The sequence below is a fragment of the Cherax quadricarinatus genome, chromosome 25, assembly GCF_038502225.1.
Source record: "Cherax quadricarinatus isolate ZL_2023a chromosome 25, ASM3850222v1, whole genome shotgun sequence".
In the NCBI taxonomy this organism is placed as follows: Eukaryota; Metazoa; Arthropoda; class Malacostraca; order Decapoda; family Parastacidae; genus Cherax; species Cherax quadricarinatus.
This window is the reverse complement of record NC_091316.1, coordinates 40,037,397-40,050,254: the sequence shown is the minus strand read 5'-3', so window position 1 is coordinate 40,050,254 and position 12,858 is coordinate 40,037,397.

The following is a 12,858-nucleotide window of genomic DNA, read 5'->3' as shown; positions in this document are numbered from 1 at the left end:
TACACACATCTAGTACATTAGTGTAACACCCTACACACATCTAGTACATTATTGTAACACCTTACACACATCTAGTATACTAGTGTAACACCCTACACACATCTAGTACATTAGTGTAACACCCTACACACATCTAGTACATTATTGTAACACCTTACACACATCTAGTATACTAGTGTAACACCCTACACACATCTAGTACACTAGTGTAACACCCTACACACATCTAGTACATTAGTGTAACACTCTACACACATCTAGTACATTAGTGTAACACCCTACACACATCTAGTACATTAGTGTAACACCCTACACACATCTTGTAGTCTAACACCTCAAACACACGCATGTGTTAATAAAATATACATATATTTTCTGGAGAAATTTCCGAGATTCGTGACTTATTTCTTGTGAATACTTTTTTTGTTGTGGTAGGATCATCCTAATATGGGTTGGGAGAGATATTTTAAAGTTTTGTAAGGCAGCAACGTGTACGTGTACGTGTACGTGTACGTGTACATTTTTACGTTGATATTTTCATTGACTTGTTTCCTTAATCTTTGTACTAAGCAAACATATAATAGCAATTTGTTTTACTACGTAATGGTTCAGTATTATGACAAAGCTGAAAGTTATTTGTGAACTGTTTCCACTGTTTTTTTGTTACTTACATCACTCCTAAAATTCTTACTTTGGCACAGATAAAATCTCCTTGAAGTCACACTTTGATGAACAGTTATGCCTTACCTTGTTTTCGCCTTGTCAGCCTGGAATCCCTCCACTTTTCTCTGGAGGAAGTCGACATTCCCCATGAGAAATGGTGTTCTCTTCAATGTTGACGTCGAGTGAATCCTGCAGGGAGTCAGCTGAAGGATCTCTCGAAAATCCTATTTTCTTTCCTCCACATAGCGGAGAGATAGCTTTCAACCTGACTCCCTCTCCTGCGAGTCAAAGAGCCGTGTTATTAAGCGAGAGAGAGAATATAAAAGTGACAGGTTTCCTCAGTGAAGGTTGCTCGGTACCTGCAGCTTCAGACAAAAGGTAGGAAGACAGCAACTGCTCAGGAAGATATAATCGTCTTGTCATACGAGTGTAAAAAGGAAATCTGTTACATATTTTTCACTCCGAAAGCATTGCTTTTCTTTCTTTCTCCTGAATATGTAAGATTAAATACATAAATATTGATTTTTCTTTGAGTAACCAAGGAATGACTGACTAATTTCAAAATATTAATACTAATAACAAAAAAAGGCACAATACCGTGACTGGAACAATACACAAAATATGCCGCATATAGAAGAGAGGAGCTTACGACGACGTTTCGGTCGGATTTGGGCCATTTACAAAGTCTTTGTAAATGGTCCAAGTCGGACCGAAACATCGTCATAAGCTCCTTTCTTCTATGTGCGGGTTATTTGTTTATTAACACTAATGTTTCCGATAAGAATAATAACATTCAAGACGTTTAGACAGTAAAGGTGTCAATTTGAAACTTAAAGTTGTTAAAACAACACTGACTTGACTGATTCAGAACAATTACCGATAAGCATCAAACTTGCAGTATTTACTTAGAGTTCAGGAAATTTTAAATTGCCAATTTTATTAAATAATTTGCTGGAAATAAGTACGTATAGTTCTCATTCTTGTTGGTAAAAACACTAAATGTCGCCGTATCTTAACTCTAAAGTATTTTGGAATTGACGTTGAGCTGTATAAGTAAAAATTTGCCATTATAATAACTTTTTTTTCTCATATAGGATCTCATGAAAAAAGAATCAACAATTTTTCCTTATTGGAGTGTATGAAATTTTAATTGGATATATACCGAAATGCTTAAATAAAACTAGGAAATATAGAAAACTTAGATTTTTAGCCATTTTTAATTATTATATTCACATACAAATATATTTCAGAGGCAGTGAAATTGTTAATAATTTCTTTCAATTTTTTGTTAATAGTCACAAACTGTCTTAACTCATCTCTGTCAAATTTTCATCTCTGGTTTATTATAGTTAAGTTAAGGTTCACTGAATACCAGGCATGGTTCACTGAACTCCAGGCATGGTTCACTGAACACCAGGCATGGTTCACTGAACACCAGGCATGGTTCACTGAACACCAGGCATGGTTCACTGAGCACCAGGCATGGTTCACTGAACACCAGGCATGGTTCACTGAACACCAGGCATGGTTCACTGAGCACCAGGCATGGTTCACTGAATACCAGGCATGGTTCACTGAACACCAGGCATGGTTCACTGAACACCAGGCATGGTTCACTGAATACCAGGCATGGTTCACTGAATACCAGGCATGGTTCACTGAACACCAGGCATGGTTCACTGAACACCAGGCATGGTTCACTGAGCACCAGGCATGGTTCACTGAACACCAGGCATGGTTCACTGAATACCAGGCATGGTTCACTGAATACCAGGCATGGTTCACTGAACACCAGGCATGGTTCACAGAACACCAGGCATGGTTCACTGAATACCAGGCATGGTTCACTGAATACCAGGCATGGTTCACTGAACACCAGACATGGTTCACTGAGCACCAGGCATGGTTCACTGAACACCAGGCATGGTTCACTGAATACCAGGCATGGTTCACTGAACACCAGGCATGGTTCACTGAACACCAGACATGGTTCACTGAGCACCAGGCATGGTTCACTGAACACCAGGCATGGTTCACTGAACACCAGGCATGGTTCACTGAGCACCAGGCATGGTTCACTGAACACCAGGCATGGTTCACTGAACACCAGACATGGTTCACTGAACATCAGGCATGGTTCACTGAACACCAGGCATAGTTCACTGAGCACCAGGCATGGTTCACTGAACACCAGACATGGTTCACTGAACACCAGACATAACTCACTGAACACCAGGCATGGTTCACTGAACACCAGGTATGGTTCACTGAATACCAGGCAAGGCTCACTGAACACCAGGCAAGGTTCACTGAATATCAGGCATGGTTCACTAAACACCAGGCAGGTTTACTGAACACCAGGCAAGGTTCAATGACCACCAGACAGGATTCACTGAATACCAGGCACGGTTCACTGAACACCAGGCAAGGTTCACTGAACACCGGGTAAGGCTCACTGAACACCAGGCATGGTTCACTGAACACCAGACATGGTTCACTGAACACCAGGCATGGGTCACTGAGCACCAGGCATGGTTTACTGAACACCAGGCATGGTTCACTGAACACCAGGCATGGTTCACTGAACACCAGGCATGGTTTACTGAGCACCAGGCATGGTTCACTGAACACCAGGCATGGTTCACTGAACACCAGGTATGGGTCACTGAACACCAGGCATAGTTCACTGAACACCAGGCATGGTTCACTGAACACCAGGCATGGTTCACTGAACACCAGGCATGGTTCACTGAACACAAGGCATAGTTCACTGAACGCAAGGCTTGGTTCACTGAACACCAGGAATGGCTCACTGAACACCAGGCATGGTTCACTGAACACCAAGCATGGTTCACTGAACACCAGGCATAGTTCACTAAACACAAGGAATGGCTCACTGAACACCAGGCATGGTTCACTGAACACCAGGTTTGGTTCACTGAACACAAGGTGTGGTTCACTGAACACTACGCATGGTTCACTGAACACCAGGCATGGTTCACTGAACACCAGGCATGGTACACTGAACACCAGGCATGGTTCACTGAACACCAGGCATAGTTCACTGAACGCAAGGCTTGGTTCACTGAACACCAGGAATGGCTCACTGAACACCAGGCATGGTTCACTGAACACCAAGCATGGTTCACTGAACACCAGGCATAGCTCACTGAACACAAGGAAAGGCTCACTGAACACCAGGCATGGTTCACTGAACACCAGGTTTGGTTCACTGAACACCAGGTGTGGTTCACTGAACACTACGCATGGATCACTGAACACCAGGCATGGTTCACTGAACACCAGATATGGTTCACTGAACACCAGGCAAGGTTCATTGAACACCAAGCAAGGTTCACGGAACACCAGGCATGGTTCACTGAACACCAGGCATGGTTCACTGAGCACCAGGCATGGTTCACTGAGCACCAGGCATGATTCACTGAACACCAGGGATGGTTCATTGAACACCAGGTATGGTTCACTGAACACCAGGCAAGATTCACTGATCACGAGGCAAGGTTCACTGAACACGAGGCAAGGTTCACTGAACACCAGGCATGGTTCACTGAACACCAGGCATGGGTCACTGAGCACCAGGCAAGGTTTACTGAACACCAGGCATGGTTCACTGAACTCCAGGCGGCATGGTTCAATGAACACCAGGCGTGGTTTACTGAACACCAGGCAAGGTTCACTGAATACCAGGCAAGGTTCACTGTACACAAGGCAAGGTTCACTGAACACCAGGCAAGGGTCACTGAACACCAGGCAAGGTTCACTTAACACCAGGCATGGTTCACTGAACACCAGGCATGGTTCACTGAACACCAAACAGGGTTCACTTAACAGCAGGCATGGTTCACTGAACACCAGGCATGGTTCACTGAACATCAGACAATGGTCACTGAACAACAGGCATGGTTCACTGAACACCAGGCATTGTTCAGTGAACACCAGGCATGGTTCACTGAACACCAGGCAAGGCTCACTGAACACCAGGCAAGGTTCACTGAACACCAGGCAAGGTTCACTGAACACCAGGCATTGTTCACTGAACACAAGGCATGGTTCACTGAACACCAGGAAAGGGTCACTGAACACCAGGCATGGTTCACTGAATACCTGGCATAGTTCACCGAACACAAGGCATGGTTCACTGAACACCATGCAAGGTTCACTGAACACCAGGCATGGTTCACTGAACACCAGGCATGGCTCACAGAACACCTGGCATGGTTCACTGAACACCAGGCATGGTTCACTGAACACCAGGCATGGGTCACTGAACACCAGGCAAGGATCACTGAACACCAGGCATGGTTCACCGACCACCAGGCATGGTTCACTAACATAAGGCATGGTTCACTGAACACCAGGCAAGGGTCATTGAACACCAGGCATGGTTCACTGAACACCAGGCATGGTTCACTGAACACCAGGCATGGTTCACTGAGCACCAGGCATGGTTCACAAAACACCAGGCATGGTTCACTGAACACCTGGCATGGTTCACTGAACACCTGACAAGGGTCACTGAACACCAGGCATGGTTCACTGAACACCAGGCATGGTTCACTGAACACAGGTTAGTGCAGATGGCCTCTGCTCAGTTTTATAAAGAATATTCCTGATTTTGATTCCCATGTGATAATTATCACATGGGAATCATAATTATAATAATCACATTGGAATCAAAATTATAATTATCACATCTGAAACAAAGTTATAATTATCACATGAGAATAAAACTATAATTTTCACATGGGAATAGAAATTATAATTATCATAGCTGAATCAAAATTATAATTATCACATGGGAATCAAAATTATAATTATCACATGGGAATCAAAATTATAATTATCACATGGGAATCAAAATTATAATTATCACTTGGGAATCAAAATTATAATTATGATTATCACATGGGAATCAAAATAATAATTCTTTTTAATTTCTGCCGATCAGTTTGTAAAATAAAATAAGAGAAATCGGAGAATGTTTTGATGTTGATGAGGCTTTTGATCCATGAACCTATGCTTATTTTCTCTTTACATTGAATCCGAATGCCTTTCATTCTTTAGGTGCTATATGATCCGAATGGTTTTTTTTTATATTTTATTTAAAAAATTTACAGCTTGATATTAAATAAAGATAAAAATGGGTACAGTAGGATCCTCAATCCTACACAACATACACTAACCAATTATTAACAACTCATTGTAATTGACATAAAAGAGGTTACCCATATACACTCACAAAATTTTCCATATAACATACTATGATAAACAATATAAACTATAACTATATAAAATATAAACTATATACAACTTTCAGATTTGTATAGTTAACATACTATGACTGACATATAACAAAGGTTCACAACCTTCACAGGAGATAATCAGAGTAATAACCTACATCACAATCTCAGTTAAACAATTACATGCTCTTCCCAAAATTAACCCCTATACAATAAGAAGTACCTAAGCACATACATACGTGCCTCACTACAATCTCTCTTTAAGCATTGAAGAATCCGAATGGGTTTAGCGCTTCCCTTGTTTGAAAATGTGCATATAATTCACATCATCAATCTTTAATGACAGAAACGTCTAAAGAAATGCATTAAATTTTTTATTAGAACAGTCAAATATTTGTGATTTTTGGATTCTGTGTAATATCTGGAGAATGCGAGACCGATCGGCTTCACACTTTCAGTGCTCAAGCGTTTTCCTCAAAGGAAGCATCACCTTGATTTTAGGATGAGTCAGTTTTAATTTACTAATTTTATGAAAAAAAATTTGGTTTCTGTGTAACAACTGGGGATTTAAATGGCGTTTGTGTATCCCTCGTCTTCTAATAACCTGCTCAGTTTTACACGGTTATCTTATCCACAATTATTATCGCATTTGCTTTGTTTCGTAAGGTGAAGTCCAGGATCTTTTCTTAATTCATATTATAACTTAAATGTTTAAGGAGAGTTGTGTTGCACAGGGTGTGCTTAGTGGATGAACATGAGGAAGTTATTAGAGACGGGAGAACTTACGTGCCCCTTAAGTCCACATGATGTGCTGGGTATGTGTCTCTGACATCTGTGTGCTCTCAAGCTCTTTGTAATGTGCCCAAACCAGGTTTATATGCATACTTAATTGCTTAATTTTATGCTTGCTTACTTGCTTGTTTCCTTGCTTGCTTTCTTACTGTCTTGCTTGACTGGATACTTAATTGCCTGCTTGCTTGCTTGGTTACTTTCTTGCTTGTTTACTTGTTTGCTTGCCTGCTTACTTGCTTACTCACTTATTTACTTGCTTTCTTGCTTACTTCCTCTTCCTTGCTTGCTTGCTTGCTTTCTTGCCTAATAAAACGTTTAACACAGATAAATCTCACTTAGAGAAAGTTTTTGGATATATTTCACTCTGTGCATTTCCCAGTGTAGCATGCAAAGAGTACGTAACCTTTATTCGGCGCATGTACACACCCTCATTTACAGGCTATCTCCCCCAACCAGCGAACCAGGTTGCTAAGAGTTGATGATGGGGCCCCGTCGTTCAACTAGTGACCAGGTTCTAGCCAATAAGAAGATGGTTTTGGCAATCGCAGAGGTTATGTGGGTACCGCTCTCCTGTCTGCCCTTGTCATTCCCATTCTAGAGCTGATTGAAGCACGGTCTGCTATCTTGTGGCTTCTATTTCTGCCTTGCTTACCGTGGAGTGCACTATACTTATCACTGTACATAGTGTACATATTGCTGTTCTAAATTGGTGAAGGATAATATAAGTCTAAACTTTTTCTGCTGTGTTTATTTTGCTCCCATTACACCCGGGATAACAGGCCATTTGGACTCCTGGGTTGTAGTACCCAGTCTGTCTTTTAAACGGAATAAAATGGAAAAAATGAAATTTTGGTTTTCAGTCGATCATTTCCATGTACCTGATGTGATTGTCTTCATCCCTTCAACACTGATAACTTGATAACAAAGTTATCAGCGTTGAAGGAATGAGATAAGTTATTCTCCTATCTCTCTCTGGGATAACAAGAGAATAACTCTTCATATCGGCTTCAAACTTTGAAAGTTGATGTTTCTTAGTGATAGAATTGAATTAATTTTGTTCTTTCAATGTCCTAACTTAACTTTTTATTGAAGAAATTAACATGTTAATTTCCTAATGATAATTTGTGAGTGTTTTCTGATTGGCTTCAAAACTTGAGTGCTAATTTTTAACTGCATTAGAAATTAGTCACACTCCGCACCTATTTTTTATTAAGTAGGGTGAGGTTTAGGTCGCTGGGGTTATGTAAGAAAGAGATGATTTTCTTGATCAGGCAATGGCAAAACAAAATTTAATTTTAGGTTAGGGCAGGTTAGGTTACGTTAGAGTAGATTAGCTGGATTAGGACAGGGTAGGCTAAGTTATATTAAGTTTATTTAGGTTGAGTTTGGTTTACTATAAATTAAAGCAATTAAAACGTATAATTAAAGAGAAATAAGCAAAGTGGAAAACGAGGTGACTTAAAACCAGGAAACGTTGAGTTTAGAACGTTTATCATTCTTATTGCGAGCTGGAATGAGATACGGACATGGAGTGCCATCTTGAAGTAGGCTGGTACTGCAGACAGCTGGTAGCATTAGACAGTGGAGAAAGTCAGTGGAAGCTGATAGCTCCTCTCAACATAGGACCCACGAATAACGGTACACGTGCCAGTGACTGTGTTGTCTCCTACGAACTGAATTTATAATAACCATCCACGATCACTGTTGATGTATCACACCATGTGTTTTTATATTTCTCTTCAACAATTTTTATACCTCGGAAAGACACTGTTTATTCCTCTTCCTTTCCATACCTTCCTCTCTCTCTTTCTCTATCTGTCTGTCTGTCTCTCTATCTGTGTCTCTGTCTCTGTCTCTCTCTCTCTCTGTCTCTGTCTGTCTGTCTCTGTCTCTCTGTCTGTCTGTCTGTCTCTGTCTGTCTCTCTCTCTCTCTTTCTCTCTCTGCTGTTTATATAACATAATTTTAAGAATAATATTCTATACTTCGAAATAAAATGTATATATATATATATATATATATATATATATATATATATATATATATATATATATATATATATATATATATATATATATATAGCTGCTTTTTGGAAGCATCAGTTCTTGACAGATCGTGGAATTCCTCTTAGCTGTTTTCTGAGGCCAAATTCTTCCCAATAATGGAATCCCGGTGATATAGGTCAGGACCTCACGACTACACATCTTATCGTCCAGGCGACTAAAAATGTAATGGTTCTGAAAACTGGAAAGTTTGAGGCCGAGATGACTATAAAACTTATTGCTGTGGCGGATAGAAACATTGTGGTCAAGATGGTACTGGGAATAACAAGTAAAAAACATTAATACCATCCTTGATGTTTTACTCCTGACAAAACTCTTTCACCTGAAAAGCATTTTTCTCGGGGGATCTATCGCTGAATTGCCTTTCCCTTCTCCTCCCCAACGCTCATTTCTCTTGGGAAAGAGTCTTGGAATTGTATTTTTTTTTCCAACACTTTCTTTTCCCGGGATCAGTCATTTACTTGAATTCCCTTTATTTATATCTCGGTTATATGCTAATGACATGCATGCACACACTCTCTCTCTCTCTCTCTCTCTCTCTGCTTATCCTTCCCTTCATCTCCCTCTTTCTTTCCCACGCACACACACCTCATTTACTCTTCTTTTCTCTCTCTCTCTCATTTCTCTCTCCCTATCTCTCTCTCCCTCGCACGTAAACACGCACACGCGCTTACACACACACAGGCACACACACACAAACACACACATGGTTTCAGGGACGGGAAATCCTCTGTCACAAACCTACTGGAGTTCTATGACATGGTGACAGCAGTAAGACAAGAGAGAGTGGGGTGGGTGGATTGCATATTCTTGGACTGCAATAAGGCGTTTGACACAGTTCCACACAAGAGATTAGTGCAAAAACTCGAGGACCAAGCAGGGATAACAGGGAAGGCACTACAATGGATCAAGGAGTACTTGTCAGGAAGACAGCAGCGAGTCATGGTACCTGGCGAGGTGTCAGAGTGGGCACCTGTGACCAGCGGGGTCCCACAGGGGTCATTCCTAGGATCAGTGCTGTTTCTGGTATTTATGAACGACATGGCGGAAAGAATAGACTCTGAAGTGTCCCTGTTTGCAGATGACGTGAAGTTGATGAGAAGAATTCACTCGATCGAAGACCAGGCAGAACTACAAAGGGATCTGGACAGGCTGCAGACCTGGTCCAGCAATTGGCTCCTGGAGTTCAATCCCACCAAGTGCGAAGTCATGAAGATTGAGGAAGGGCAAAGAAAACCGCAGACGGAATACAGTCTAGGGGGCCAAAGACTACAAACCTCACTCAAGGAAAAAGATCTTGGGGTGAGTATAACACCAGGCACATCTCCTGAAGCGCACATCAATCAAATAACGGCTGCAGCATATGGGCGCCTAGCAAACCTCAGAACAGCATTCCGACATCTTAATAAGGAATCGTTCAGGACCCTGTACACCGTGTACGTTAGGCCCATATTGGAGTATGCGGCACCAGTTTGGAACCCACACCTAGCCAAGCACGTAAAGAAACTAGAGAAAGTGCAAAGGTTTGCAACAAGACTAGTCCCAGAGCTAAGAGGTATGTCCTACGAGGAGAGGTTAAGGGAAATCAACCTGACGACACTGGAGGACAGGAGAGATAGGGGGGACATGATAACGACATACAAAATACTGAGAGGAATTGACAAGGTTGACAAAGACAGGATGTTCCAGAGATTGGACATAGTAACAAGGGGACACAGATGAATCACAGGGATGTTAGGAAGTATTTCTTCAGTCACAGAGTAGTCAGGAAGTGGAATAGTTTGGGAAGCGATGTAGTGGAGGCAGGATCCATACATAGCTTTAAGCAGAGGTATGATAAAGCTCACGGTTCAGGGAGAGTGACCTAGTAGCGATCAGTGAAGAGGCGGGGCCAGGAGCTCGGACTCGACCCCTGGAACCTCAACTAGGTGAGTACACACACACACACACACACACACACACACACACACACACACACACACACACACACACACACACACATACACTGTGTATGTTAGGCCCATACTGGAGTATGCAGCACCAGCCTGGAACCCACACCTGGTCAAGCACGTCAAGAAGTTAAAGTACAAAGGTTTGCAACAAGGCTAGTCCCAGAGCTCAGGGACATGTCGTACGAGGAAAGGTTGAGGGAAATCGGACTGACGACACTGGAGGACAGAAGGGTCAGGGGAGACATGATAACGACATACAAGATACTGCGGGGAATAGACAAGGTGGACAGAGATAGGATGTTCTAGAGAGGGGACACAGGAACAAGGGGTCACAACTGGAAGCTGAAGGCTCAGACGAGTCACAGAGACGATAGGAAGTATTTCTTCAGTCATATAGTCGTCAGGAAGTGGAATAGCCTAGCAAGTGAAGTAGTGGAGGCAGGAACCATACATAGTTTTAAGAAGAGGTATGATGAAGCTCAGGAAGCAGAGAGAGAGGACCTAGTAGCAATCAGTGAAGAGGCGGGGCCAGGAGCTGATTCTCGACCCCTGCAACCACAATTAGGTGAGTACAATTCGGGGAGTCCACACACACACACACACACACACACACACACACACACACAGGATGTTCCAGGGAGGGGACACAGAAACAAGAGATCACAATTAGAAGTTGAAGACTCAGATGAGTCAAAGGGATGTTAGGAAGCATTTCTTCAGTCATAGAGTTGTCAGGCAGTGGAATAGCCTAGAAAGTGACGCAGTGGAGGAGTGACCCATACATAGTTTTAAGACGAGGTTTGATAAAGCTCATGGAGCAGGGAGAGAGAGGACCCAGTAGCAACCAGTGATGAGGCGGGGCCAGGAGCTAAGACTCGACCCCTGCAGCCACAAATCGGTGAGTACACACACACATACACACACACATTTGTGTGTGTCTGTGTGTGTGAGAGAAAGACAGAGAAATTGGAGACTTCAGGGACAAGGGGAAGATGGTACGGGGAAAGAAGAGTGGTTGAAAGAGCAATGGGAAAAGATGGACGAAGTGTGGGAAAGCAAACTAGAACATAAGAACATAAGAACATAAGAAAGAAGGAACACTGCAACAGGCCTACTGACCCATGCGGAGCAGGCCCATGTCCCCCCGGATTAGACCAATTACTCCCCCCCCCCCGGATTAGCCCAATGACCCACCCAGTATGGTCATCTCCACTCAAGAATGGAGCAATGCACCAGACCCAGCAGCACAAGCTAGTCTGGTCCAACTCACACCCACCCACACCCACTCATGTATTTATCTAACCTACTTTTAAAACTACACAACGTTTTAGCCTGATTAACTGTACTCGGGAGTTTGTTCCACTCATCCACGACTCTATTACCAAACCAGTGCTTTCCTATATCCTTTCTGAATCTGAAATTTTCCAACTTGAAACCATTGCTGCGAGTCCTGTCTTGGCTGGAAATTTTCAGCACGCTATTTACATCCCCTTTATTTATTCCTGTTTTCCATTTATACACCTCGATCATATCCTCCCTAATTCTACGCCTTTCGAGAGAGTGCAGATTCAGGGCCTTCAGTCTATCCTCATTGGGAAGATTTCTGATACGTGGGATCATCTTTGTCATCCTCCTCTGTACGTTTTCCAGAGCATTTATATCCGTTCTGTAATACGGTGACCAGAACTGAGCAGCATAGTCTAAATGAGGCCTAACCAAGGATATATAGAGTTGAAGAACAACCTGAGGACTTCTATTATTTATACTTCTAGATATGAAGCCAAGAATTCTGTTAGCTTTATTGCGAACACTAATGCACTGTTGTCTTGGTTTTAGATTACTGCTAACCAGATCTCCTAAATCCTTTTCGCAATCAGTAGTATTAAGATCTACATTATTTAGTTTATATGTCGCATGGTTATTTACCTGTCCAACATTTAGAACTCTGCATTTGTCAATATTAAACTGCATCTGCCACTTCTCCGACCATTGCATCAGTCTATTCAAATCATCCTGGAGTGCTCTAGTGTCCTCATTAGAATGAATTGGACGGCCTATTTTGGTGTCATCAGCAAATTTGCTCATGTCGCTATTTATTCCCTCATCTATGTCGTTTATGTAAATTGTGA